Raw genomic sequence first — 27,689 nt, 5'->3', positions numbered from 1 at the left:
TATTGAACGTCATTCCAAGTGTACGCTCGTGACTTCAGCAGTTCTAAAAGCCTTGAGCCTCTTATCGTTTACATCAGCAGAGTAACATTTCACATGCGTTAATTAAACAGAAAAGCAACATCCCCATGATGGATACTTATACTGGAGGACTAAGAGCGATCCTTCGTAGGAGCAAAGTAGACGTCTGGCTTGTTTGTACCCTCTTAGTGGGCTATTGAAACACAGCGAAGCGACCCTTAAATCGCACAAATGGCCACGTCTAGTATTTAAATAATAAGTAATAAATGTAAAAACAAAAATGGAACATTTCGCAGCATACCAATCCTTCCATGTGATGGCTGCGTTTATTTTCTTTTTTTTTTAGGCTCCCCCCCCCACCCTGTGTTTTCACCCGGTGATCTGCCTAGTAACCCACCTCTTGTATCCGGCTCCGTTCACATATAGGCATTTTGAATCGAGGGCGTCCAATGATCAGCTTTTATTTGTGTCAAAAATGTATCCGAAAAGGAAAAAAAATGTTTGCTGTAACTGATTATAAAGTGTGAGTTGGAGTTCGGCTTCGATTTGTTAGTGTATATAAATCTGCTAATTCATCTACCCTCCACCCCCACGACAATGCTGCTGTCCATAAGTGCTCCCTGTGCTCCTTCATCCAGAGTGGGAGTGCTCTAAGGCTACATTCACATATAGGCGTTTTGAATTGCGGGCAAAATCGTTGTGATTCTGACCCCCAATTAAAATGCTTTTATTCCCCTTGTGTTTTCACCTGGTGATCTGCCTAGTAACCCACCTCTTGTATCCGGCTCCGTTCACATATAGGCGTTTTGAATCGAGGGCGTCCAATGATCAGCTTTTATTTGTGTCAAAAATGTATCCGAAAAGGAAAAAAAATGTTTGTTGCAACTGATTATAAAGTTTGGCTTCAATTTGTTAGTGTATCTAAATCTGCTAGTTCATCTACCCCACAATGCTGCTGTCCATAAGTGCCCCCTGTGCTCCTTCATCCAGAGTGGAGGTGCTCTAAGGCTACATTCACATATAGGCGTTTTGAATCGCGGGCAAAATCGCTGCGATTCCGACTCCCAATTTCAAAACACACAATTAAAATGCTTCCCCCCCTGTGTTTTCACCCGGTGATCTGCCTAGTAACCCACCTCCTGTATCCGGCTCCGTTCACATATAGGCATTTTGAATCGAGGGCGTCCAATGATCAGCTTTTATTAGTGTAAAAAATGTATCCGAAAAGAAAAAAAAGGTTTGTCGTAACTGGTTATAAAGTGTGAGCTGGAGTTTGGCTTCAATGTGTTAGTGTATCTAAATCTGCTAGTTCATCTATTACTCCTCCTCCCCCCCCCCCCCAACAATGCTGCTGTTCATAAGTGCCCCCTGTGCTCCTTCATCCAGAGTGGGGCAGCTCTACCGCTACATTCACATATAGGCACTTTGAATTGAGGGCGTCCAATGATCAGCTTTTATTTGTGTAAAAAATGTGTCCCAAAAGGAAAAAAAATGTTTGCTGTAACTGATTATAAAGTGTGAGCTGGAGTTTGGCTTCAATTTGTTAGTGTATCTAAATCTGCTAGTTCATCTATTACTCCCCCCTCCCCCCCCCGACAATGCTGTTGTCCATAAGTGCCCCCTGTGCTCCTTCATCCAGAGTGGGGCAGCTCTACCGCTACATTCACATATAGGCGCTTTGAATTGCGGACAAAATCGCTGTGATTCTGACCCCCAATTAAAATGCTTTTATTCCCCTGTGTTTTCACCCAGTGATCTGCCTAGTAACCCACCTCCTGTATCCGGCTCCGTTCACATATAGGCATTTTGAATCAAGGTCGTCTAATGATCAGCTTTTATTTGTGTAAAAAATGTATCCGAAAAGGAAAAAAAATGTTTGTCGTAACTGATTATAAAGTGTGAGCTGGAGTTTGGCTTCAAGTTGTTAGTGTATCTAAATCTGCTAGTTCATCTATTACTCCTCCCTCCCCCAACGATACTGCTGATTCTGACCCCAATTTCAAAACGCGCAATTAAAATTAATTTTTTCCCCTGTGTTTTCACCCGGTGATCTGCCTAGTAACCCACCTCCTGTATCCGGCTCCGTTCACATATAGGCGTTTTAAATCGAGGGCGTCCAATGATCAGCTTTTATTTGTGTAAAAAATGTATCCGAAAAGGAAAAAAAATGTTTACTGTAACTAATTATAAAGTGTGAGTTGGAGTTCGGCTTCAATTTGTTAGTGTATCTAAATCTGCTAGTTCATCTATTACTACTTCCCCCCCCCCGACAATGCTGCTGTCCATAAGTGCCCCCTGTGCTCCTTCATCCAGAGTGGAGGTGCTCTAAGGCTACATTCACATATAGGCGCTTTGAATCGCGGGCAAAATCGCTGTGATTCTGACCCCACATTCAAAACGCGCAATTAAAATGATTTTTTTCCCTGTGTTTTCACCCGGTGATCTGCCTAGTAACCCACTTCCTGGATCCGGCTCCGTTCACATATAGGCATTTTGAATCGAGGGCGTCCAATGATCAGCTTTTATTTGTGTAAAACGTATCCGAAAAGGAAAAAAAATGTTTGTCGTAACTGATTATAAAGTGTGAGCTGGAGTTTGTCTTCAATGTGTTAGTGTATCTAAATCTGCTAGTTCATCTACCCCCCGACAATGCTGCTGTCCATAAGTGCTCCCTGTGCTCCTTCATCCAGAGTGGGGGTGCTCTAAGGCTTTTGAATCGAGGGCGGAATAGCTGCGATTCCACCATCGATTTCAAACCGCGCCGTTAAAATATCAAATTGCACATCAGCGTGTTCAATTGCCATTCATTTCAATGGCACGTAAAAGCGAGGGGCGATTCTGCCACGATTGTCATGCGACAAATTGCGCTGAATTTGCACGCCGCGCACAGCTAAAAAGAAGTTCCGGTATTTCTGTTGGGCGTCGCGCAACTTGGTTTGCGTGATTGCATCACAAACCAAGTTGTGTGACACCCAACAGAAGTACCGGAAGTTATCACCCAGTATTTTTAGGTGCCATTGAAATGGATGGCACCTGAACACCCTGATGTGCGATTTGACGTTTTAATGGCGCATTTTGAAATCGAAGGCGGAATCTCAGCGATTCTGCCCACATGTGAACAGAGCCTGAAACAGGTGGTGGGTTGCTAGGCAGATCACCGGCTGAAAACACAGGGGAAAAAGGCATTTTAATTTTTTTTCCTTTTGGGAAAATCAATTCCCATTGACCTCAATGCAAGATCGCATCCCATCGACTTCAATGCAAAATCATGTCCTATTGACTTCAATGCCAAAACTTCCCCCTATTGATTTCAATGCAAAATCACTTCCCATTGACTTCAATGCAAAATCGCATCCTATTGACTTCAATGTAAAATCGTGTCCTATTGACTTCAATGTAAAATTGCATCGTATTGACTTCAATGCAAGATCGCATCCTATTTAGTTCAATGCAAAATCACGTCCTATTGACTTCAATGCAAAAACTCCCCCTTATTGACTTCAATGCAAAATCGCATCCTATTGACTTCAATGTAAAATCGTGTCCTATTGACTTCAATGTAAAATTGCATCGTATTGACTTCAATGCAAGATCGCATCCTATTTAGTTCAATGCAAAATCACGTCCTATTGACTTCAATGCAAAAACTCCCCCTTATTGACTTCAATGCAAAATCACTTCCCATTGACTTCAATGCGCGTTTTGAAATTGGGGTCAGAATCACAGCGTATTTGCTCACGATTGAAAACGCCTATATGTGAATGTAGCCGTAGAGCACCCCCACTCTGGATGAAGGAGCACAGGGGGCACTTATGGACAGCAGCATTGTTGGGGCGGGGGGGGCGGAGGAGTGTTAGATGAACTAGCAGATTTAGATACACTAACAAATTGAAGCCAAACTCCAGCTCACACTTTATAATCAGTTACGGCAAACAGTTTTTTCCTTTTGGGATACATTTTTGTTTTCTGTCCAGAATTTTTTTTGTGCACTACTAAACAATGCATTACACCTTTAGACTGTCAGCTCTGTGAGCAAGGCCCTCCTATTCCTTCTGTACTGAACTGTATCGTAGTTGTACTGTCTCCCTTTATACATAACAGCTTGTGAAGTTGGTAGTTGGTTCAGGGGCGGACTGACAACTCATGGGGCCCCCGGGCAATAGGGAATCATGGGGCCCCTGTGTCCTTGCCCACACTCAAAGCACACCCAAAAAAGCCTATAAAAGTTACCAGGGGCATTTCATGGGGCCCCCTACTGACCCCGGACCCTCTGGCAGTGCCCGAGTGCTCGAATCGTCAGTCCGCCACTAAGTTGGTTACATAGTTGGCAACGTTCAGCCTGTGTGGATGTGTGTGTTAATGTCACTAAACGTTTCCCCTATCCCTGTATATTGTGTTCGCTAAGATGCCCATCTAAGAGTTTTTGAAATTATCAACATTCCCAGCAGACAACACCAACTGTGGAAGGGAGTTCCACATCCTTGCCGCCCTGACAGTAAAGAACTCCTTACGCAGCTTAAAGTGCTTGTTAAGGCTCAAGGATTTTTACCTTCATCCATTCTATGCAACCTGTGTGCAGCAGCCCCCCTAATACTTATCTGAGCCCAATCCTGATCCAGCGATGTGCATGAGAGCCACAGCTTTCTGGGGAATCTTCTTCCTGATTTGCTGAGACAATGAGGAGGTAGCAGGGGGGCAGGCAGAGCCACAGCTCTGTGTGTGAATGGACACACAGAGCAGCGGCTTGGGAGTAAGCCTCCTTGGGTGCCCCCATAGCAAGCTGCTGGGGGTACTCAGCAGAGAGGGGCTAGGAGCACCGGAGAGGAACCACAGAAGAGGAGGACTGCTCTGTTCAAAACCACTGCACTGAGCAAGTGGCTCCAATCACACCGCACACAAATTGCATGTGATTTTCACAGGAATGTGGTGCGGTTCCTGTGCGAATCACATGCGATATGCCGCACCACACATGTGTGAACCCGGGCTGAAGCTCCCTGAGACTGAATAGTTTCCTCCCTTTGCTAGAATCACCATTTTAAATCCGGTATTATAATTGTAGCACCCTCATAGTTTAGTTAGGGGGAACTGGACCCTAATGGCTAGTGAGGAGCTAAATAGCAGCTCAGCTGAGATAGCCAGTGGGGTCAAATTCTGGTCAGGACTGAGAGACTCTGCAGACCAGCCCCTCTGGAATTTCTTCCTGCTCTGAGGCTTTCGGAGGAGGGTCTTGGAGGCAGTGGGTGGATCTGAGGAGTGGTTGGCTGCACTTTTGAGGGACCTCAGCCAATCCCCAACAGGAGACTTGGCAAGGGGCTGGACTCCCTTAAAAGGTGTTGGAGCCTGCTCAGCAGCAGAGGGAGAGTTGGGTGAAAGAAGGAGAAAGGAAGATGTGAAGTTGAGGTGGAAGGCTGCCAGGAGGCCTAATGGGATGGGGCCTGCCTGTGAGCCTGGAGCTGCAAAGGAGCTACTGATCACTCACTGGGTTCATTCAGAAAAGGAAGGGGCTGGTAAATGAGACATATTTACCGGAACCTTCCCCCCACTTGCCATCCTGAAGGATCCTATTGTCCTAGTGCCTGCAGCTGCCAGTGGAAAGGAGGGACCCCTGTACATCCAGTGAGGGTATACCTGGTCCCCGCTGTACGCTGTAAGACGCCCGTGTGAACGAGGCCATAGAAAGCCCTTCACTGCTCATTTCATAGGAGGAGTAACCCTTCGTAGGAGCCTTGTTGTGTATCCGATCCTGAAAGGACCGGTGCCCGGTGTGTAGTCGATCCTGGAAGGACCGGTGCCCGGTGTGCAGTCGATCCTGGAAGGACCGGTGTGTAGTAGATCCTGGAAGGACCGGTGCCCAGTGTGTAGTTGATCCTGGAAGGACCGGTGCCCGGTGTGTAGTTGATCCTGGAAGGACCGGTGTGTAGTCGATCCTGGAAGGACCGGTGCCCGGTGTGTAGTCGATCCTGGAAAGCCCGGTGTGTAGTCGATCCTCGAAGGACCGGTGTGTAGTCGATCCTCGAAGGACCGGTGCCCGGTGTGTAGTTGATCCTGGAAGGACCAGTTTGTAGTAGATCCTGGAAGGACCGGTGCCCAGTGTGTAGTCGATCCTGGAAAGCCCGGTGTGTAGTCAATCCTGGAAGGACCGGTGTGTAGTAGATCCTGGAAGGACCGGTGTGTAGTAGATCCTGGAAGGACCGGTGTGTAGTAGATCCTGGAAGGACCGGTGCCCGGTGTGTAGTTGATCCTGGAAGGACCATTTTGTAGTCGATCCTGGAAGGACCGGTGCCCGGTGTGTAGTTGATCCTGGAAGGACCAGTTTGTAGTAGATCCTGGAAGGACCGGTGCCCGGTGTGTAGTCGATCCTGGAAGGACCGGTGCCCAGTGTGTAGTTGATCCTGGAAGGACCGGTGCCCAGTGTGTAGTTGATCCTGGAAGGACCGGTGCCCAGTGTGTAGTTGATCCTGGAAGGACCGGTGCCCAGTGTGTAGTTGATCCTGGAAGGACCGGTGTGTAGTCGATCCTGAAAGGACCGGTGCCCGGTGTGTAGTTGATCCTGGAAGGACCAGTTTGTAGTCGATCCTGGAAGGACCGGTGTGTAGTCGATCCTGGAAAGCCCGGTGTGTAGTCGATCCTGGAAGGACCAGTTTGTAGTCGATCCTGGAAGGACCGGTGTGTAGTCGATCCTGGAAGGACAGGTGCCCAGTGTGCCCCCCGCTGCAGAGCCGGCAGAGTGATGAGTCTAATATGCCGGCTGGTATTGCGGACTCTCGGATGTGGCAGGAGATGGAGGAGTCTTGCATAGCTAATGTTACTTTTGTACCAATTCTCATAACACGAGCCTCGGGCGCGACTCCTGACAAATACTCTGCTTAGCAGCGTACAGCGCGGTTTATGCCGCGGGGGGGGGGGGGGGGGTACGGGTGGGGATGCGGCATTATTGCTTCAACTGAAAAACATGACCCCCCCCCCAAGCCTAAATATACATCCGAATTATGTAACTTCCATCCTGCCAGACACTCAGGGGGTTATTTACTAATGGGGGCCATAGATGGGTGGCAAATCGGCCGATTTTCGCACTGTTAGTGGGTTAATTGGTAGGCCGTTTTTCGGTGCAATGATGGGCAAATCGGCCGATCGTTTTACCGATAAAAAAAATCTGCATATGAAGAGGAAGGAGAAGAGGAAGAGGAAGGAGAAGAGGAAGAGGAAGGAGAAGAGGAAGAGGAAGGAGAAGAAAGAAAGAAGAAGAAGGAGAAGGAGAAGAAGGAGAAGAAGAAGAAGGAGAAGAAGAAGAAGAGGAAAAAGAAACAGAATTCCAGTCCGCTATTATATTTTACATGAAAGTATTGCGGTTGCAACAATGTATCCATTTGTATCCGAATAAAACCATCTGTATCTGAAATGGATACAAATGGATACATTGTTGCAACCGCAATGCTTTTTCATGTCAAATATAATAGCGGAGCTCTCTGCAGAAGTAATTATGGGGTTAAATGCCGGCCGTAGACGGAACGAAAATCGACCGATTTTTTTACCGTTGGTGGTAACGTCGGCCGATCGAACGACCGATGGCCGGTTTTCGACCTGTCTATGGCCGGCATAACACTGCATGAAGCAAGATCTGGTGCAGCTGTGCTCAATAGCCAATCATATTCCAGGTTTTATTGCCTATGCCTAATTGAACAAGCTGAGGTTAGAAGGTGATTGGCTGCAGTGCGCAGCTGCACCAAATTCTGAGTGCTCCGGTTTTAGTAAATCTCCCCCTTCATAGTCACCATGTGCTGGGATCCCAAAAATCGGAAGATACTGATGACGGCTAAGAGCAGGGGGCTCATTCTCACTAGCTTTGACCTTCGAAGAGCGATCCACTTTCAGATCACTCTTCAGAGAGCATTTGACAGGCGTTGTATTGCCTCTTCACTGCTGGCTTTAGGCTGCTTTCACACTGAAGAGTTTTTGATGCGTTTTTGCATTAAAAAAAAGCACCTGAGAAGCTCAAGAAAAAACGCTTCCCTGTGTATGTGAATGTGTATCTATGTGTGTTGTCACACTGGGGCGTTGCGCTTGGGGCGCGGTGTAAAAACTCCTGCTTGCAGCATCTTTGGGGAGTTAAAAAAATGCCCCAAAAACGCCTCTTCCCATTGAAATCAATGGAAAACGCCTGAAAAACACCTAAGAAATGCCTGAGAAGCGTTTCTGATGCAGTTTTAAGTCACATGTCCTTTAAAAAACGCAGAAAAAATGTGGCTAAAACACTTAGGTGTTTTTGCGGCGGATCAGTGTGAAAGTAGCTTAAAAGTGTCACTAAACCCCCAACAGTACAATCAGTCTGTAGATGCAGTAAAGCATGCTTGTTATACTCACTGTGGAACCTAAGGGGTTAATCTGCATTGTGTAAAAAGGCTGTTTGATCCTGTCTTCTCTGATCCTCCCCTTTTTCAAGTGACCACCTCTTATCTCCAGACTGAACCCATAGCCACATGAACATGCTCAGTTTGGTGTGTATTGCTAGAGAGGTTTTTTTTTTTTTTCTTGGGAGAGTGCATGTGATCAGCACAGGGTCAATCAGCACTGTCTAGACAGAGGTCAGGGGTTCTGCATCCTCCTAGAGCAGAATGAAAACTCCTTCACACGCTTTAACCAGTGCTCAGCTGGACACTGATAGAAGCCACAAGACTGCTTATATACTGCTGATTAGAAAAGGTATTTAGCAGTTTATATTTACTAAAATAATTGCATTTCCATGTTCAGTGTATTGTGGGAGACCAAATATAGTGAATGCGGGGTCCAGAGAGACCAGATATAGTGAATGCGGGGTCCGGGGAGATCCAGATATAGTGAATGCGGGGTCCGGGGAGATCCAGATATAGTGAATGCGGGGTCCGGGGAGATCCAGATATAGTGAATGCGGGGTCCGGGGAGATCCAGATATAGTGAATGCGGGGTCCGGGGAGATCCAGATATAGTGAATGCGGGGTCCGGGGAGATCCAGATATAGTGAATGCGGGGTCCGGGGAGATCCAGATATAGTGAATGCGGGGTCCGGGGAGATCCAGATATAGTGAATGCGGGGTCCGGGGAGATCCAGATATAGTGAATGCGGGGTCCGGGGAGATCCAGATATAGTGAATGCGGGGTCCGGGGAGATCCAGATATAGTGAATGCGGGGTCCGGGGAGATCCAGATATAGTGAATGCGGGGTCCGGGGAGATCCAGATATAGTGAATGCGGGGTCCGGGGAGATCCAGATATAGTGAATGCGGGGTCCGGGGAGATCCAGATATAGTGAATGCGGGGTCCGGGGAGATCCAGATATAGTGAATGCGGGGTCCGGGGAGATCCAGATATAGTGAATGCGGGGTCCGGGGAGATCCAGATATAGTGAATGCGGGGTCCGGGGAGATCCAGATATAGTGAATGCGGGGTCCGGGGAGATCCAGATATAGTGAATGCGGGGTCCGGGGAGATCCAGATATAGTGAATGCGGGGTCCGGGGAGAGCGGATATAGTGAATGCGGGGTCCGGGGAGAGCGGATATAGTGAATGCGGGGTCCGGGGAGAACGGATATAGTGAATGCGGGGTCCGGGGAGAACGGATATAGTGAATGCGGGGTCCGGGGAGAGCGGATATAGTGAATGCGGGGTCCGGGGAGAGCGGATATAGTGAATGCGGGGTCCGGGGAGAGCGGATATAGTGAATGCAGGATCCGGGGAGAGCAGATATAGTGAATGCAGGGTCCGGGGTTTAGTAACACTTTAACCCAATGATCGCCGTACTTGTACAAACATGTGCGTTGCATGCGGTTGCAGGGCACTTGTAGAGTATTATTATTCACTATTTTTTTTTAGTTTACTTTATTTCGAACATGAAAAATAAAAACCAAAAAATTGTAAGAAGTAACCATACAGAAGTACAGAGTCACAAAACAACTAGTTACAAGAGAAGACGAACAGCTAAAGAAAATTTTTTTTCAGTCTACATATCGGAGAAGGAGAGGGAAGAAGTACAAACTTAAACCCAACATGGGACCATTAACCACTTACTGTCCATCCACAGTACTTTTCCTGCCAGCAGGGGGCAGCTGCAGGCACTGCGATGTACTGGTACGTCACGGCACACATGAGCACTGGCACGCCCATGGCTATGAGCGTCTAGCGTATCATGTGATTCTTATGACCAATCATAGCGATCACATGATTATAATGTAAGAAAAACTCTAATGAATGACTTTCATTCATGACTTATGCAGGCCATACATGGTTCAAATTCCGAACGATTCCGAAAATCGAAACGTCATTCGTTCTGTAATCCGATGGTGCCACGAATTATTTCGAAAATCGGTCGTTTTTCACGCATTTTCCAGCATGCTCAATAAACAAAATGGGGAGGAACCACTACATGCCATTTCCCCACTAACAGAGCGAAATTCGTCCGATTATTCTTAGGTCCAATTTTCATATGAAAATCGTTCGGAATTCGAACCATGTATGGCCTGCATTAGTGTTTACTATTGTGATGCTGTGACTGGTCACAAGTGATCACATGGTACCTGGGCCAATCACAGCACCACGTACCATGTGACCAAACACAGCATCACAATAGTAAACACTAAGCCAGTGTTTCTCAACTCCAGTCCTCATGGACCCCCAACAGGTCATGTTTTCAGGATTTCCATTATTTTGCACAGGTGATTTGATCAGTTTCACTGCCTTAGTAATTACCACAGCTGTTTCATCTGAGGGAAATCCTGAAAACATGACCTGTTGGGGGTCCATGAGGACTGGAGTTGAGAAACACTGCACTAAGCCATGGATGAAAACCATTCATGAGAGCTAAAACTATTGCTTAGTACTGTAAAACAAACAAAAAAAAAAACCCTAATCACCCCCAAAAGTAGTACAGTGTGCACTATGGTGGCACTGAAACTACACTGATGACAGTATGTAAAAAAAAAACAGTTTAAATTTTTTTTAAAAAAAGTAAAACATTTAAATAAAAAATTATTAATATTTTTTTTACATACTGTCAACAGTCAGTATGGTGATAGTATTAAAAAAAATGGTGAAAAAAAAACCAAATTCTCTTTAGTTTCTTAGTTTTCCAAAAATTTGCAAGAAAAAAAAATGTAAAACTTCACAAAACTTGTCATGCCTCTTACTAAATACCTCGGGCTTTGTAACTTCCAAAAAGGGATCATTTGGGGGGTATCTGTACTGTCCTGGTGTTGTAGGACCTCAAGAAATGAGATTGTCCATCAGTACATCAGGATTGATCGATTTTCAGATCTATCCCATAGTTTGCGGACTCTATAACTTTCCTACAAACTAAAGAAAATACACTAATTTGGGTTATTTTTTTTACCAAAGAAATGCAGCAGAAAATATTTTTACCTAAATTTATGAAAAAAGATAATTTATTTGCAAAATTGTGTAACAGAAACTAAGAAAAATGTTTTTGAAATGTTTTCAAATTTTTAATTAATATATTAACCCCTTGCCCTCCAGAGGATTTCCTCCCCTCATTCCTGACCAGGCCCTTTTTTTGCAATACCGCGCTGTGTTACTTTAACTGACAATTGCGCGGTCACGCAACGCTTCTCCATAGAAATGTAAGTTTCTTTTTTTTTTAAATTAAATGTTTTTTTATCATTTAAAGCAAACCTGTCATTTCTATTTTCTGCCAGAAACGGGAGTAGAAATGAAGGGAAGGAAACTGTCATGCTTTTTCTATTCAGCTCAAAACAACAGGTTTGCTGTAACCCCTCTTACCCCCCTTCCTGACCAGGCCATAGTTTGCGATCACTGTAACTGACAATTGCGCGGTCATGCAACGCTGCACTTTAATGAAATTTACGTCCTTCTTTTCCCACAAATAGAGCTTTCTTTCAGTGGTATTTTATCACCTCTGTTTTTATTGTTTGCGCTATAAACAAAAAAAGGCAATTTTGAAAAATAAAAAAAAAAACAATATTTTTTACATTTTGCTATTAAACATGTCCAGTAAAAAAATTTTAAAAAATCAAATTTCGTCATAAATTTAGTTTAAAATGTATTCTGCTCCGTGTCTTTGCTAAAAAAAATCCCAATACGGGTAAATTAATAACTTGAGCTCCAGAGGATTTACCCCCCTTAATGACCACGCCTCTTTTTTGCTACTCGGCGCTGCACTAATTCTACTGATAATTGCGCGGTCATGCAATGCTGCACCCAAACGAAATTTACGTCCTGTTTTTCACACAAATAGAGCTTTCTTTCGGTGTAATTTGATCACCTGTGCGCTTTTTATTTTTCACACTATAAACAAAAAAAGGCCAAAAATTTTGAAGAAAAACAATATTTTTTACTTTCAGCTATAAAAAATATATAGTAAACTCAAAGTTGGTTATAAATTTAGGCCAAAATGTATTCTGCTCCATGTTTTCGTTAAAAAAAATCCCAATAAGTGTATATTGATTGCTTTGTGTGAAGTTATAGCGTCTACAAACAATGGTATAGATACTGCAATTTACACCATTTTCCTGCTATACAGAGCTGCGCTAGTTTAATGGACAATTGCGCGGTCATGCAATACGGTACATAAATGAAATTTACATCCTTTTTTTCCCCACAAATTGAGCTTTCTTTCGGTGGTATTTGATCGCCTGTGCGGTTTTTATTTTTTGCGCTATAAAAAAAAAGGCTGACAATTCTGAGAAAAAAAAACAATATTTTGGACTTTTTGCTATAAAACATGTCCAGTAAAAAAAAATGCAAAAATCAAATTTAGTCATAAATTTCTGCCAAAATGCATTCTGCGACATGTCTTTGCTACAAAAACCCTATACGTGTAAATTAATTGGTTTACATGAAAGTTATAGCGTTTACAAATGGCGGGAAAGATACTGGGATTTTTAGGGGTTTTTTTTAATACTAATCATGGCGGCGATCAGCGACTTATGGCGGGACTGCGGCGGACATTCTGACATTGGGGGGTACGGACTTGGGGTCACTGACATCCCCAAAAACACTAATACAGTGATCAGTGCAAAAAAAAAAACACTGACACTGTACTAATGGCACTGGGGAGGAAGGGGTTAACTTTATTTTGCAGGGAAGGGTTATAGGAGTGAGGGGAGTGTTTTACTAGGGGGCGGGGCGGGGGTGTGTACTGGGCGGGACAAGGCTGATCGAGAAAGAGAAACTGTTCTTTCTCGATCAGCTCATCCTCGAGCTGACAGGGAAGTGACAGACAGCACAGCTACTGCAGCTGTGCTCTGTCACTGTTTGCCGCCGATCGCCGGGAAACAACCACTAAGGACCGGCTGTGACCCGGCGACTCACATCTGAGGCGGTGATCGGCGGGACAGATAGGGCGGCGGTGCGCCTCGCGCACGCCCCCTATTTGTTTACAAAACACGCGTTTTAAAACGTGGTTTTGCCTGCGATTGCCGCCCTGCCGCCGTATATCTACAGTGGCTGGGCGGCAAGTGGTTAATTGGTTTACGTGAAAGTTATAGCGTTTAGAAATGGCGGCATAGATACTGGGAATTTTTTTTTTTTATACTAGTAATGGCGGCAATCAGCGACTTATAGCGGGACTGCGGCGGACATTCTGACACTGGGGGGGGGACAGACTAACTGTCACTGACATCCCCAGTGACACTAATACAGTGATCAGCTAATAAAAAGCACTGACACTGTACTAATGGCACTGGGCATGACTTCACTAAAAGAAAGCTATGTGAAATAAAAAATATAAATTTCATTTGGGTACAGTGTTGCATGACCGAGCAATTACCAGTTAAAGTAGCGCAGTGCTGAATAGCAAAGAAAAAATGCCCTGGTCATAAAATCTGGAAATCAAGTGGTTAAACAAAAGACATTACAGGTTCATTTTTCTGACACCTAGAAATCCACTGACTTTAATGCATGCAAAGTGTTCCACTCATCTCCGGTCTGGGACAGCAATATAATCAGCATTGAGGTGTTGGGGGGCTTACCTCTCCCCGGTGTATCCGGCGGCACACTGACATCTTCCAGTGACGGGGTCGCACTGTCCACCATTGTGACACTGACACTCCTGGCTGCAGTTCACCCCAAATCTTCCTGAAGTACACGGCTGGGCACAGACAGAACCCTGCGCAGAAGGAGAGTCCAAGGACCGCTCATCACATAACAGCATGAAAACCAAAATCCATCATGGAGGAAAAAACAACAATATTATAGTAGAACTATAGGAAAAACTTATTTTTTTTTTCATTTTGGATAAAGTAATGGAGGGTTATGACCCCTGTCAATTATTTCCCCATTGGAGAGATTTCCCTTCACTTCCTGTCCCATAGCCAAACAGGGAGCGAGAGGAAGTCCCTGCAAATTAAGAAAATGCATTGGGGCCCCCCCAGGTCACCAGAACTAGTTTCCCTATTGGAAGATGTCCCTTCTAATACTTTTCTGGGGACAAATTGGGATTTTCTTTTACATTCATGCTCAATGATAATGGTAACTTGGACAAATAGAGAGGGTGAATCTCCTTACCCACATGGAAGAAAAATATATTTTAAATATATTTTTTGAATATTCTTCACAAATATATTGACATATATTTGAAATACTACATTGTGGCCGTATTCAACGTATTTCAAAATACATATACAAAAAAATTATATATATATATACACAGTATATTGTTTAAAATATATATTCTTTAAATGTATTCTTTAGATTTTATATATATATATATATATACACACACTGTATGTTGAAATGCTTTTTTTTTTATATGTTACAAAATATATGGAAAATATTTTTAAAAATAAAGTTACGTAAAAACAAATGTTAAAGTGACTTTTTTTATATGTTACAAAAAAATCTGAAGAATATATTTAAAAGAAATATATGTTTAAAAATATTTTTCATGTATTTTGTAATGTATAAAAAACGCATTTCAACATACAGTATATATATATACAGGGCTTTCTTTCTGCCGGAACGCGGCGGTACTGCGTTCCGCCACCTTTTTCTTCTTGTCCCCGCTCACCGACTGCCTCTGCAGAGCTGACAAGCTATGCAGAGCAGCGAAAGTGACAGGTGCCGGACGCGGCTTGTTTATGTCATGCTTGCGCGTGCCCGGCACCTGTCACTGCCGCTGCTCACAGCCGGTGAGCGGGGACATGCACGCTTCACCCCCCCCCCCTCTACCGCCAGCGTGTAAACATCGGGGGCGCGGACGATGGGCGAGGACACTATGCACGCTTCACCGCCCCCCCCCGCCGGCGTGTAAACATCGGGGGCGGCGCGGCGACATCAACGGCAGTGACAGCGTGGACGCAGGGGCCGTACAGCTTGGAGTAGGTAAGCTGCGCTCGGCTCCCTGTCACTGACTGCAGTATCATGTATTGCTCTAAATTTTTACTCTCTCCCCAGCCTGTGCCCACCTAAACTATCCCAACCACCTGTGCCCACCTAAACTATCTGAGCCCACCTAAACTATCCTCACCCACCTGAGCCCACCTAAACTATTTCAGAACGCAATTGCTCAGCGCTCAGCGGCGCCGATCGAGAGCGCCCCTCCTGTGCATGAGGAACAGGAAAGATAAATTCAGTGATGGACGGTATTTTTTGGAGGAAAAGGTGGCAACCCTAGGGGAGCCTGTAGGAGCAGGCACATCTACCAGACAGGGTACACATGCATGCTAGACTGATTTTATATCTATGCTGGACGTTTACAAACGGCCTGCCATGATTTTATATCTATGCATGTGTTCCTGGTGTCAGTACGGTACTGATTTTATATCTATGCATGTGTTTCTGGTGTCAGTACGGTACTGATTTTATATCTATGCGTGTGTTTCTGGTGTCAGTACGGTACTGATTTTATATCTATGCATGTGTTTCTGGTGTCAGTACATTAGTCATTTTATATCTATGCATGTGTTTCTGGTGTCAGTACGGTACTGATTTTATATCTATGCGTGTGTTTCTGGTGTCAGTACGGTATTCATTTTATATCTATGCATGTGTTTCTGGTGTCAGTACATTAGTCATTTTATATCTATGCATGTGTTTCTGGTGTCAGTACATTAGTCATTTTATATCTATGCATGTGTTTCATGCAGATCATGCAAGAGGCAGCCGGGGGTCCGATGACATCATTTCCCTTATATGGTATGTACGGGAAATGATGTCATCGGAAGCCCCTCCCAAATTTTACTTGCATTCCTGTTCTCTAAAGGGGTGGTCCTAGGGTTTGATGGGGGCGTGGCCAGGTTTGGGTGGGGGAGTTCCACCACCTTTCCTCTGAGAAAAAAAGCCCTGTATATATATATATATATATATATATATATATATATATATTGAATACAGCCACAAATGTAGTATTTCAAATATATGCCTGAGCAGAGGCGTCCCTAAGGTTGGTGTCACCCCTCCAGAGAGGAAGGAGCTGTGCCGGTGTAGCGGTAAAATGAGTATTCCTTGAAGATATGTATCCCCTGAAGCAACTGCGCATGTGCTGGTTTCAGGCCGAAGAAGTCGATCTCCGACTTTAGCACAGAGCCAGCGATCGGCTTCTTCGGCCTAAAGCCGGCACATGCGCAGTTGCTTGAGGGGATACTCATTTTACCTCTACACTGGGGCGGGAGCAGCTGTCACTGTGTCGGCATCCTTCTCCTACACCCACTGTGATGGTGTCACCAGGTGCGGCCCGCACCCCCAGCAACCGCCTAGGGACGCCACTGCCTCTGAGCATAAATCCTTCTTCCCCCTCCAAATCCCTCTGTCCCAGCACAAATCCCCCTCAATCCCCACTCCTAACACCCAAGCCCCCCCCCCCAAATCACTATTGCTGAATCAAATCTACCTTCCTAGTACAAATCCCCCCCTCCCCTCTAAATCATAACTTCTAACACAACCCACCAAATCTCCACTGCACCCAGGGCAGCCGCCCCTCCTGCCCACCCCTTGTCCCAGCCCTGATGGTAAGGGGCATAAATGTCCTGTGTCCTCGGCCACACCCAAAAAAGCCTATGAAAAAGCCAATGAATGGTACCAGGGGCATCTCATGGGGCCCCTACTGAGCCCAGGCCCCCCGGGCAGTGCCTAAGTGCTTGAATGGTCAGTCCGCCCCTGTCACAGTCCCATGTATTCAGGGAAACCTGAGAGTGGCAACCTTCATGCATATTGCAGGATGTCAACCAATCCAACTTATTTTTTTTTCTTTATTGGTTTTGGTTTTTTTAGCTTACTGTGTGCCAAATACATCATTTTTCTAAGTCCCCATGTTCAGGTAAGTATTATTAATCTGCCATCTACAAATCAAAATTTTTTACTGGCATAGGCAACAGTAAAGGAATATAGGGCCAGCTGTGCTGCCTGTGATAACAGTGATTGCCTATAGATACATTGACTCTAGAGAGCTTTTCCAGTAAGACCATACAAAGGACAATCATTATATGCAAATGGCAGGAACCCTATTTAATGGAGACAAGTCTGGGAAACCTGGAAATTGTGGACTGCAACGGGTTACCGGCGTTTGCACAAAGCCCTGCCGCGCTGAACCAGCCTGTACATAAACAGCAGTGGATGCATTTGCACACAACGACCCAGATTTAATAAAGCATTGTAACTCAAGTTTTGTGGGGGAAAAAAACAATCCCCTCCAGGTAAACCATATATTGTAAGGATTTCAGTAAACTTTTTTTTTTGCAGCAGCAGCAGAGTCATAACTTGCTTTACTCCGAAGAAATTGGTGTTTGTTTCACTATGTCTTTTCTCAGACTATTCAGACTTATTATTTTTACCTGGTCCAATGTCTTTGTTAGACTTTTGTGGTCCAATGTCTTCATTATATGCACCTTGTCCAGTGTCTTCATTATACACACCTAGACCAATGTCTTCATTATATGCACCTGGTCCAATGTCTTCATTATATGCACCTGGTCCAATGTCTTCATTATATGCACCTGGTCCAATGTCTTCATTATACGCACCTGGTCCAATGTCTTCTTTATACCCAACTGGTCCCACATCTTAGCCTTCATTATACTCACCTGGTCCACTGTATTGATTATACCTAATCCAATGTCTTTGTAAGATCCATCTGGTCCAATGTCTTTATTATACCTGGTCCAATGTCATCATTATACCCACCTGGTCCAATGTCTTTATTATACCCTCCTGGTCCAATGTCTTTATTATACTCAGTCCAATGTCTTCATTATACCTGGTCCAGTGTCTTCATTATACCCACCTGGTCCAGTGTCTTCATTATACCCACCTGGTCCAATGTCTTCATTATACCAACCTGGTCCAATGTCTTCATTATACCAACCTGGTCCAATGTCTTCATTATACCCACCTGGTCCAATGTCTTCATTATACCAACCTGGTCCAATGATTTCTTTATACCCACCTGGTCCAGTGATTTCTTTATACCCACCTGGTTCAATGATTTCTTTATACCCACCTGGTCCAATGTCTTCATTATACCCACCTGGTCCAATGATTTCTTTATACCCACCTGGTCCAGTGATTTCTTTATACCCACCTGGTCCAGTGATTTCTTTATACCCAACTGGTCCAACTGCTTAGCCTTCATTATACCCACCTGGTACAATGTCTTCAATATACCCACCTGGTCCAATGCCTTTATTATACCTGGTCTAATGTCTTTGTTAAGTCCATCTGGCCCAATGTCTTCATTGTACCCAACTGGTCCAATGATTTCTTTATACCCACCTGGTCTAATTATTTCTTTATACCTAACTGGTCCAACATCTTAGCCTTCATCATACCCACCTGGTACAATGTCTTCATTATACCCACCTGGTCCAACATCTTAGCCTTCATTATACCTCCCTGGTTCAATGTCTTCATTTGACCCATCTGGTCCAATGTCTTCATTATACCCACCTGGACCAATGTTTTCATTTAACCCACCTGGACCAATGTCTTCATTATACCCACCTGAAACAATGTCTTCATTATACCCACCTAGTCCAACATCTTGGCCTTCATTATACCCACCTGGTTCAATGTCTTTGTTTGACCCATCTAGTCCAGTGTAATAATTATACCCACCTGGACCAAGTCTTCATTATACCCACCTGGTCCAACATCTTAGCCTTCATTAAACCCACCTGGTTCAATGTCTTCGTTGGACCCATATGGTCTAATGTCTTCACTATACCTCCCTGGTCCAATGTCTTCATTATACCCACCTAGACCAATGTCTTCATGATATCCACCTGGTCCAATGTCTTGGTCTTCATTATAATGTCTGAGTTGTAATAGGAAGATCACTGTCTCCATCCCTTTAGGGGAGGATGACCGGAAAATGAAATTTTGGGGGTGTATGATACACCACTTTGGTCTGGAACACCTTTGGGTTGCCACATTGCATGTTTTAATTTTTTTGATAGTTTTGAAAAATTACACTGATGGCAAATTAAAAACTAAAGGTCAGTTTTACCTACGGTAAATTATAAAATGACTTGTTTATCAATTATGTAATATATACAGTACATATAGTATATATGTATATAGGCAACTCAGGGTAAAGTGGGTATTTCCACTATTTTTGTGTGGCCATGTGGCCATATTAGGTCAGTAGTGTCACAAGAATTCCTGTTCCTTTGTATACGTGCATGGCCCAGCAATGACAGCTAACTTCTAAGTTTGGACCAAACCCAGTTCGGATGGAACCTAAACTCATCCCTACTCATCAGTATTACCTATAGTCTCCTTGCAGCTGATCCTTTCCCCATATAGTCTCCTTGCAGCTGATCCTTTCCCCATATAGTCTCCTTGCAGCTGATCCTTTCCCCAGTACTGATCATGTCTTGCTTTTCACTGTCTCTCTGTATGGAGCCACAGCTTTGCTATCTCAGAACTGTCCCCTGATGGCTGGAGGGGGAATATTCAAGAAGCAGCAGGAGAGGTGGAGAAAGCACATATTTTTGGAATACATGAAGAAGCAGGGAGATCCTAACAATGCAGATCCTCAGGTACAGCTTCCTCTCCAGCAAGAACTGTAAGCAACATAGCTATGACATCAATAAATCTCATTATAAATTTGGTGAGACCAACAATCAGAGGAACAGTGTCTTCAATGTTTCTCAGTCACTGAACCTACCTACTGGTTTCCTTCCGGCGATGAAATGGCTCAACAGATCTTTGGTTTATGGTTTCACCTGGGATGCATACTATACAGGCTAGCCCTGCCACTTATGGGTAAAGCACTAAAACAAGAGGATGTTCCCTGAAAATATGAGTTTTCAGGGATCACCTAAAGGTGGACAGAGTGGGAAAGATTGTGGTGGGCAGTTTCAGAGGATGGGAGAGGTTCTGGAGAAGTCCTGGGGCAGAACATGGTAGAATGTGATGAGGGAGCTAGTGAGCAGGAGATCCTGGGAGAACAGTTTGGGTGATATTTTGAGAGAAGGTTGGTGATGTAGCTGGAGACAGCATTGTGCATGGCTGTGCATGTTGCTATATTTTAAAACTTAGTTGTTGGGCAAGCAGAAGTGAGTGGAGGAATTGGCAGAGAGGTTGGAGGCCACTGAGTGGTTGGTAAGGTATCAGATGGTCAAACACTGCAGATACACAGCTTTGAGGCTACAGAACAGGAGTGCCTAGGCACAGGAAATACACTGTCATTTATTAGAAGGAATTCAGGGAAAAGGTACAGTTGGCAGTTTACTGCTTAAGCAAAATTTAAGTTTTCTTACCGTCCATCCTGCTGGGCAGGAACATTCGCCCGTCACATGATGACACACACCTCCGTTCTGACAAGGACAGCGAAGCTCACATAGGGCCCCGTGACTTCCTGGCGGGCACAGCTCCTCACAACTAACAAAAAAAAAAAACAAGCACACATAAGACTTTACAAAAGAGTGCATAGACGTTCTGTCTACAACTGTAATCTGTCTTCATGGATTCAGTAATCTTGCATATAAAGCACTATATACAGGTGAAACTCGAAAAATTAGAATATCGTGCAAAAGTTCATTTATTTCAGCAATGCAACTTAAAAGGTGAAACTAATAAATGAGATAGACTCATTACATGCAAAGTAAGATAGTTCAAGCCGTGATTTGTCATCATTGTGATGATTATGGCTTACAGCTCATGAAAACCCCAAATCCACAATCTCAGAAAATGAGAATATTGTGAAAAGGTGGAATATTCTCGGCTCAAAGTGTCCCACTCTAATCAGATAATTAAGCCATAACACCTGCAAAGGGTTCCTGAGCCTTTATATGGTCTCTCAGTCTGGTTCAGTAGGAATCACAATCATGGGAAAGACTGCTGACCCGACACCATCATTGACACCCTCCATAAGGAGGGAAAGCCTCAAAAGGTAATTGCAAAATAAGTTGGACGTTCCCAAAGTGCTGTATCAAAGCACATTAATAGAAAGTTATGTGGAAGGGAAAAGTGTGGAAGAAAAAGGTGCACAAGCAGCAGGGATGACCGCAGCCTGGAGAGGATTGTCAGGAAAAGGCCATTCAAAAGTGTTGGGGACTTTCACAAGGAGTGGACTGAGGCTGGAGTCAGTGCATCAAGAGCCACCACACACAGACGGATCCTGGACATGGGCTTTAAATGTCGTATTCCTCTTGTCAAGCCGCTCCTGAACAACAAAAAACGTCAGAAGCGTCTTAATTGGGCTAAAGAAAAACAGACCTGGTCTGTTGCTCAGTGGTCCAAAGTCCTCTTTTCTGATAAGAGCAACTTTTGCATCTCATTTGGAAACCAAGGACCCCGAGTATGGAGGAAGAATGGAGAGGCCCAAGGACCCCGAGTATGGAGGAAGAATGGAGAGGCCCAAGGACCCCGAGTATGGAGGAAGAATGGAGAGGCCCAAGGACCCCGAGTATGGAGGAAGAATGGAGAGGCCCAAGGACCCCGAGTATGGAGGAAGAATGGAGAGGCCCAAGGACCCCGAGTATGGAGGAAGAATGGAGAGGCACAAGAACCCCGAGTATGGAGGAAGAATGGAGAGGCACACACTGCAAGATGCTTGAAGTCCAGTGTGAAGTTTTGCACAGTCTGTGTTGATTTGGGGAGCCATGTCATCTGCTGGTGTTGGTCCACTGTGCTTCATTAAGTCCAGGGTCAACGCAGCCATCTACCAGGAGATTTTGGAGCTCTTCATGCTTCCTTCCGCAGGCGACCTTTATGGGGATGCTGACTTCATTTTCCAGCAGGACTTAGCACCTCCCACACTGCCAAAAGCACCAAAACCTGGTTCAATGACCGTGGGATTACTGTGCTTGATTGGCCAGCAAACTCGCCTGACCTGAACCCCATAGAGAATCTATGGGGCATTACCAAGAGAAAGATGAGAGACATGAGACCGAACAATGCAGAAGAGCTGAAGGCCGCTATTGAAGCCTCCTGGTCTTCCATAACACTTCAGCAGTGCCACAGACTGATAGCTTCCATGCCACGCCGCATTGAGGCAGTAATTGCTGCAAAAGGGGCCCAAACCAAGTACTGAGTACATATGCAGCTTCTACTTTTCAGAGGTCCGATATTGTTCTATGTACAATCCTTGTTTTATTGATTGCATGGAATATTCTCATTTTCTGAGATTGTGGATTTGGGGTTTTCATGAGCTGTAAGCCATAATCATCACAATGATGACAAATCACGGCTTGAACTATCTTGCTTTGCATGTAATGAGTCTATCTCAGGGGTGGGCAAACTTTTTGACTTGAGGGCCGCAATGGGTTCATATATTGGATCCGGGGGCCGGACCAAGAGTAGATGAATGATGTGTATGTGTCATCCATAGTAAGTATAGTAATATTCCCCCATAGTAAGCATAGTAATTAATCCCCCATATAGTAATTCATCCCCCATAGTAATTCATCCCCCATAGTAATTCATCCCCCATATAGTAATTCATCCCCCATAGTAATTCATCCCCCATATAGTAATTCATCCCCCATAGTAATTCATCCCCCATATAGTAATTCATCCCCCATATAGTAATTCATCCTCCATAGTAATTCATCCCCCATATAGTAATTCACCCCCCATAGTAATTCATCCCCCATAGTAATTCATCCCCCATAGTAATTCATCCCCCATAGTAATTCATCCCCCATATAGTAATTCATCCCCCATATAGTAATTCATCCCCCATATAGTAATTCATCCCCCATAGTAATTCATCCCCCATATAGTAATTCATCCCCCATAGTAATTCATCCCCCATATAGTAATACATCCCCCATATAGTAATTCATCCCCCATAGTAATTCATCCCCCATAGTAATTCATCCCCCATATAGTAATTCATTCCCCATATTAATTCATCCCCCATATTAAGTCCCCAAGTCCCCCCTGTGTCAATTCACTTACCTTTGCTCCGCGGGTTCCTCTCGCCGTGTTCCCGCGCCGTTCCGGTCTTCAGGGCGAACTGTGAGAGGAGCCTAGCTCCCCTCACGTTCGTCACGCTGCCCCGCCTACACACATCCTGACAGCCATCCTGACAGTATCAAGCTCCGCGGGCCGGATTAAAAGGTCCGCCGGGCCGTATACGGCCCGTGGGCCGTAGTTTGCCCATTGCTGGTCTATCTCATATATTAGTTTCACCTTTTAAGTTGCATTACTGAAATAAATTAACTTTTGCACAATATTCTAATTTTTTGAGTTTCACCTGTATATAGATAAGAATCTTAATGGAACCCTGCATTGAGAGAAATACATATGGGTTGGCACAACTGACTTCTCATTTTAGAAATGATCTTACTGCTTGTCTGCCATACTGATCTAATGGCTTCAATGCTTTTGCAGTCACTGAACTGAATCAAGTATGACTTCATTATGAGCATACCTGGTTTTGGTCAGCAGCTTGGAAAGTATTGAAGTCAGAAAAAGCCAGGCAACCAGCATTTTAGGACAGAGGTCAGAAATGCGAGGCTACATGTAGGCCATCCCCTAGCTGACCAATGTAGTCATTCTCCACTAGGAAGCCACAATAATAAAGTCCTATTCGGGAGGCCAAGCTCTTCGTACCATAACTGCCCTAAATGCCACATAGACTCTTTTCATGGTGTGTACAGATGGCAGGTTCAAAACCACTCAATGCCACCCCTCGGTCTATCATAGCACCAACTCCTCCACTCTTCCACTAGGCCTTGTATTCATGTAACACCCTCCTAGATACAGTAGGTGCTAGGTTAGGTAAATATAGGCTCACTGTAATCAGTGTAGTTACATGTGATTAGTTAGGTCTGCTCTGTGTTTCACTAGCTGCAGGGTCCTGTCTGGCTGGAAATATTCTAGAAGAGAGCCGGAAACGTCAAATTGACAGCTGAATATTTACGCAGCTTCAGCCAATCCCAGGGAAGAGTTACCCATGAGATGGCTGGGAGTGTGTATAAATACTTGAGACCTGGAACGGAGGTGTCTTGACCCTGAGGAGATCACAACCTAGTGGGGCTGTTTGTCCCCTGAGAGAGCATGCCATGTGCTTAAGTTTCATCATGGCCTCAACTGAAGCTGAAGGGCTTACGTTGCTGAAAGTTGTTGGAGCTGAGAGAGGGGCTTTTGTTTCAGGATCTAGGGAAAACTTGCCTGAAAGATAATGGAAGGAGGCAAGCAATTATCCAAGGATGTCCGTGAGTACAGGCTGGTGTGAGAGATCCTGTAGACTGTGCTATTGCCGCCCCAATGATGTTATAAAGTCAACCATGTTCAAATGGGATGTGTCTGGTGTCCTGAAGAGCTCAGTCTATTTAATTCCCTGTGCAAGGACTCTGCTCAGATCTCTAAGAGGAAGATTAATCTCAAGTTTCTACAACAAAGCTCAATCCATCATTTACTTGTGCAAGGACTTGGCTTATAGTTCTGAAGAAGAAAGTTGTGTCCTGAAATTGCTACTAAAGGTTACTGGAGTATCCCACAGCTACCTTACTCCTAAACAAGTTCAAGTTCTACAATAAAGCATCAGAAAAGCATCCCCCTAGTTCAGTGGTCTCCAAACTGCGGCCCTTTGTTTGCCTTTATCCAGCCCTTGAGGCAATATTCCTGCCACTGACACCAACAACGGGGGACTATTCCACTGACACCAATATTGGGACACTATTCCTCCCACTGGCACTAACAATAGGACACTATTACTTCTACTGACACCAACAATGGGACACTATTCCACCCACTGACGCCTCCCACTGACACCAACAATGGGACACTATTCCTGCCAGTGATGCCAACGATGGAACACTATTCCACCCACCGACACCAACGATGGGGTACTATTCTTCCTACTGACACCAATGATATAGTAAAATTCCTTCCACTGACAGCAATTATGGGGCACTATTCCTCCTACTGACACCAACTATTTTTTCCCCTAAGACCAACGATGGGACATTGTTTACTCCCACTGGGCACAGTCCAGTCCCCCTAAAGCCTGAAGGACATTTAACTGAACCTTTGTTTAAAATGTTTGGAGACCCCTATCCTAGACTGTTCATTGAGCCAAAGCAGTGCCTGTGACTGTGTGCCTGGCTGCGGGACAATTCCTGGAAAAGACCTAAAGGACCTTTAATGCTGCAGCCTCCTTTGGGGGTACCGTTACATTTATATCCAGTGGTTACAAACTTTGGCTATCTCACTGTGCACCTGGGGCCTTGTGGAACACAGGGGCTCCGGTCACCTAATGAATGTTCCATCTGAGGATTTCTCTACTCACCGTCAGGAGAGTGGACCTCTCCCACTAGCTACCACCAACTCCTGGCAAGTCCAGGTTTACACCATGTACCTGTCAAGGTCCTACCTTTTCCCAGAGACTGTGAGGCTTCATGTACTGGCGTCCATCTTGGGTTTCTGCAGAGCATGGTGGGAATCGTTTATGCCTTCAGGTCTCTGAGGTCCATCCCCCAGAGGGATGTGGCTGAGTACATATAAGCCTGTGATCCGCACATGCTCTTTGCACTTGTGTCTTTGTGTTGCTACCGCTCTGTGTATACTCTCGTGACTCTTCTGGTATCTGACTCGGCTTGTGACTAGACCATTCTCTGTGCTTTCCTTCGATCTGACCTTCCGTTGCTGAACCCGGCCCGTGACCTGTGATTCTTGTCTACTGTTCTGTACTGTTTTGTCCCGTTGTTGTCGACCCGGCCTGCCTGACTACACTATTGTCATTCCTACCAGCTACACGCCATTGGCGGCGGCCATTACCGCAGCCGGGGTGTCTTGGGGGCCGCGACCTGGTTCCTGGCTGCGTCAAGTCCATCCCCGCCACCAGGGGCCCTGGTGAAGGGCAGCCTGGGACTTAGACTCCACGCCCTGAGGGACTTCGGTCTGTTGGTGGTGGTTGTCGTCAGTCAGTGCGTTACCCTGCCACTAGGCCTACCTGTCCGTTCCACAGCCCTGCCCTGACAGTACCTTTCATTCAGGATAACAACAGTGTAGCATATTATGAGTTGCACCTGTCCAACTTGCATACAGTACTTCTACTCAGGTATTCAGGCAGCCTCGTAAAATAACACACCTCCATCTAGAAACATTTTCTTCTTCTTTTACTTGGCAATATTGGTGTACAACTTCCCAACATTGGCAAAGCAAAAAAGACACCTCTGATTTCAATGCAGTAAACCCATACCTTCTGTACCGTGTTAAGTCCTTGCGAAGTGCTGGGTGTCTCAAGGCTCATAGCAAGGGAAGCCCACATGGGAAAACCAACCACAGTTCCACTTAATGCTCATCCTTACATCCTTCCTCTTAAAGGTATGCAACTCACTCTTCTTTACTCACCCTCCCTATATATGGGGTTCTTCCCACAGCACAATTAGCAGCCCACTTCCTAATTAGGGGCTCAAACTAATGGGGGTAGGTTAACCCCTTCCTACACACATATTCTGTGCCTTTTGGCACAGATTTCTTTGTAAAAAGGCCACATCAAGATTAAAGATCATTAATGATTATTGAATTTGTCTTTTGGCTACTTACAAGGCTCCCGTGTATCCAGGGGCACAGTGGCACTCGCCGGTCCTGTGGTCACATGTTGCTCCATTTTGGCACTGGCACCTCAACTGACAAGCTTTGCCGTAGGTCCCAGGGTCACACCAGTCTTCACAGCGCCATCCTCTGTACCCTTCAGAGCATACACAAGCACCGGTGATGGGGTTGCACAGTGCCTCATTCTGACACTGGCAGCGGTTACTGCAGTGTGGACCCCAGTGCTCACTGTCACAGCCTGACAAGGAAGAACACAACAAAAATTTACTGAGACATCCAAACCAATGAATAGGTCAAATGAAATCATTAACATGCATAAAAAGGGGGTTTCCTCTGCATGAGCACCAGCGGGACCCTTATTATGTTGCAGTTCAAGTGATTTGTGATCCACAGTGAATTAACAGTTCAAAATAATACTAAATATGCAAAGAGTTGGATGTATGAAGAGCAAATTTCGAAGGGATCATGGACAAACTGACATTCCTGATTCACAAACAACATAATTGATTCACCTCTTCTGCAGAGAAATGCTTACTTCTGCAGAAGACTTGACTTGCTAATAAGTCTATACAGGCATTTGTAAAGCAATAATACCAGGGAAAGGGGGCTCAAACATACAAACAGAGGGGTCTCGAACCATGTTCCACCTTCAAGTTAAAATCCTACTAGCCTCTTTTGATCTATTCTACAAATGTAACCTCCTAGCCTTTTTGAGACCA

The 27,689-nt window shown here is 44.9% G+C and overlaps 1 long non-coding RNA gene across 1 annotated transcript; it reads right to left on the bottom strand.

Annotated features, from left to right (window-relative positions):
- Window positions 1–13,992: 13,992 nt before the first annotated feature.
- Window positions 13,993–27,203, bottom strand: LOC149436435 (uncharacterized). Its single transcript, XR_016308290.1, has 3 exons — window positions 26,962–27,203; window positions 20,721–20,841; window positions 13,993–14,131 (listed from the first exon to the last, which is right to left on the bottom strand). It is a non-coding gene; the product is annotated as an uncharacterized LOC149436435 (long non-coding RNA).
- Window positions 27,204–27,689: the final 486 nt, after the last annotated feature.

Source organism: Staurois parvus, unplaced genomic scaffold (genome assembly GCF_062004578.1).
Source record: "Staurois parvus isolate SC_StPar_1 unplaced genomic scaffold, SC_StPar_1.0 ptg001355l, whole genome shotgun sequence".
Classification (NCBI taxonomy): domain Eukaryota; kingdom Metazoa; phylum Chordata; class Amphibia; order Anura; family Ranidae; genus Staurois; species Staurois parvus.
Note: the sequence above shows the minus strand (reverse complement) of the source record. Positions and strands in the feature narration are given on the sequence as shown.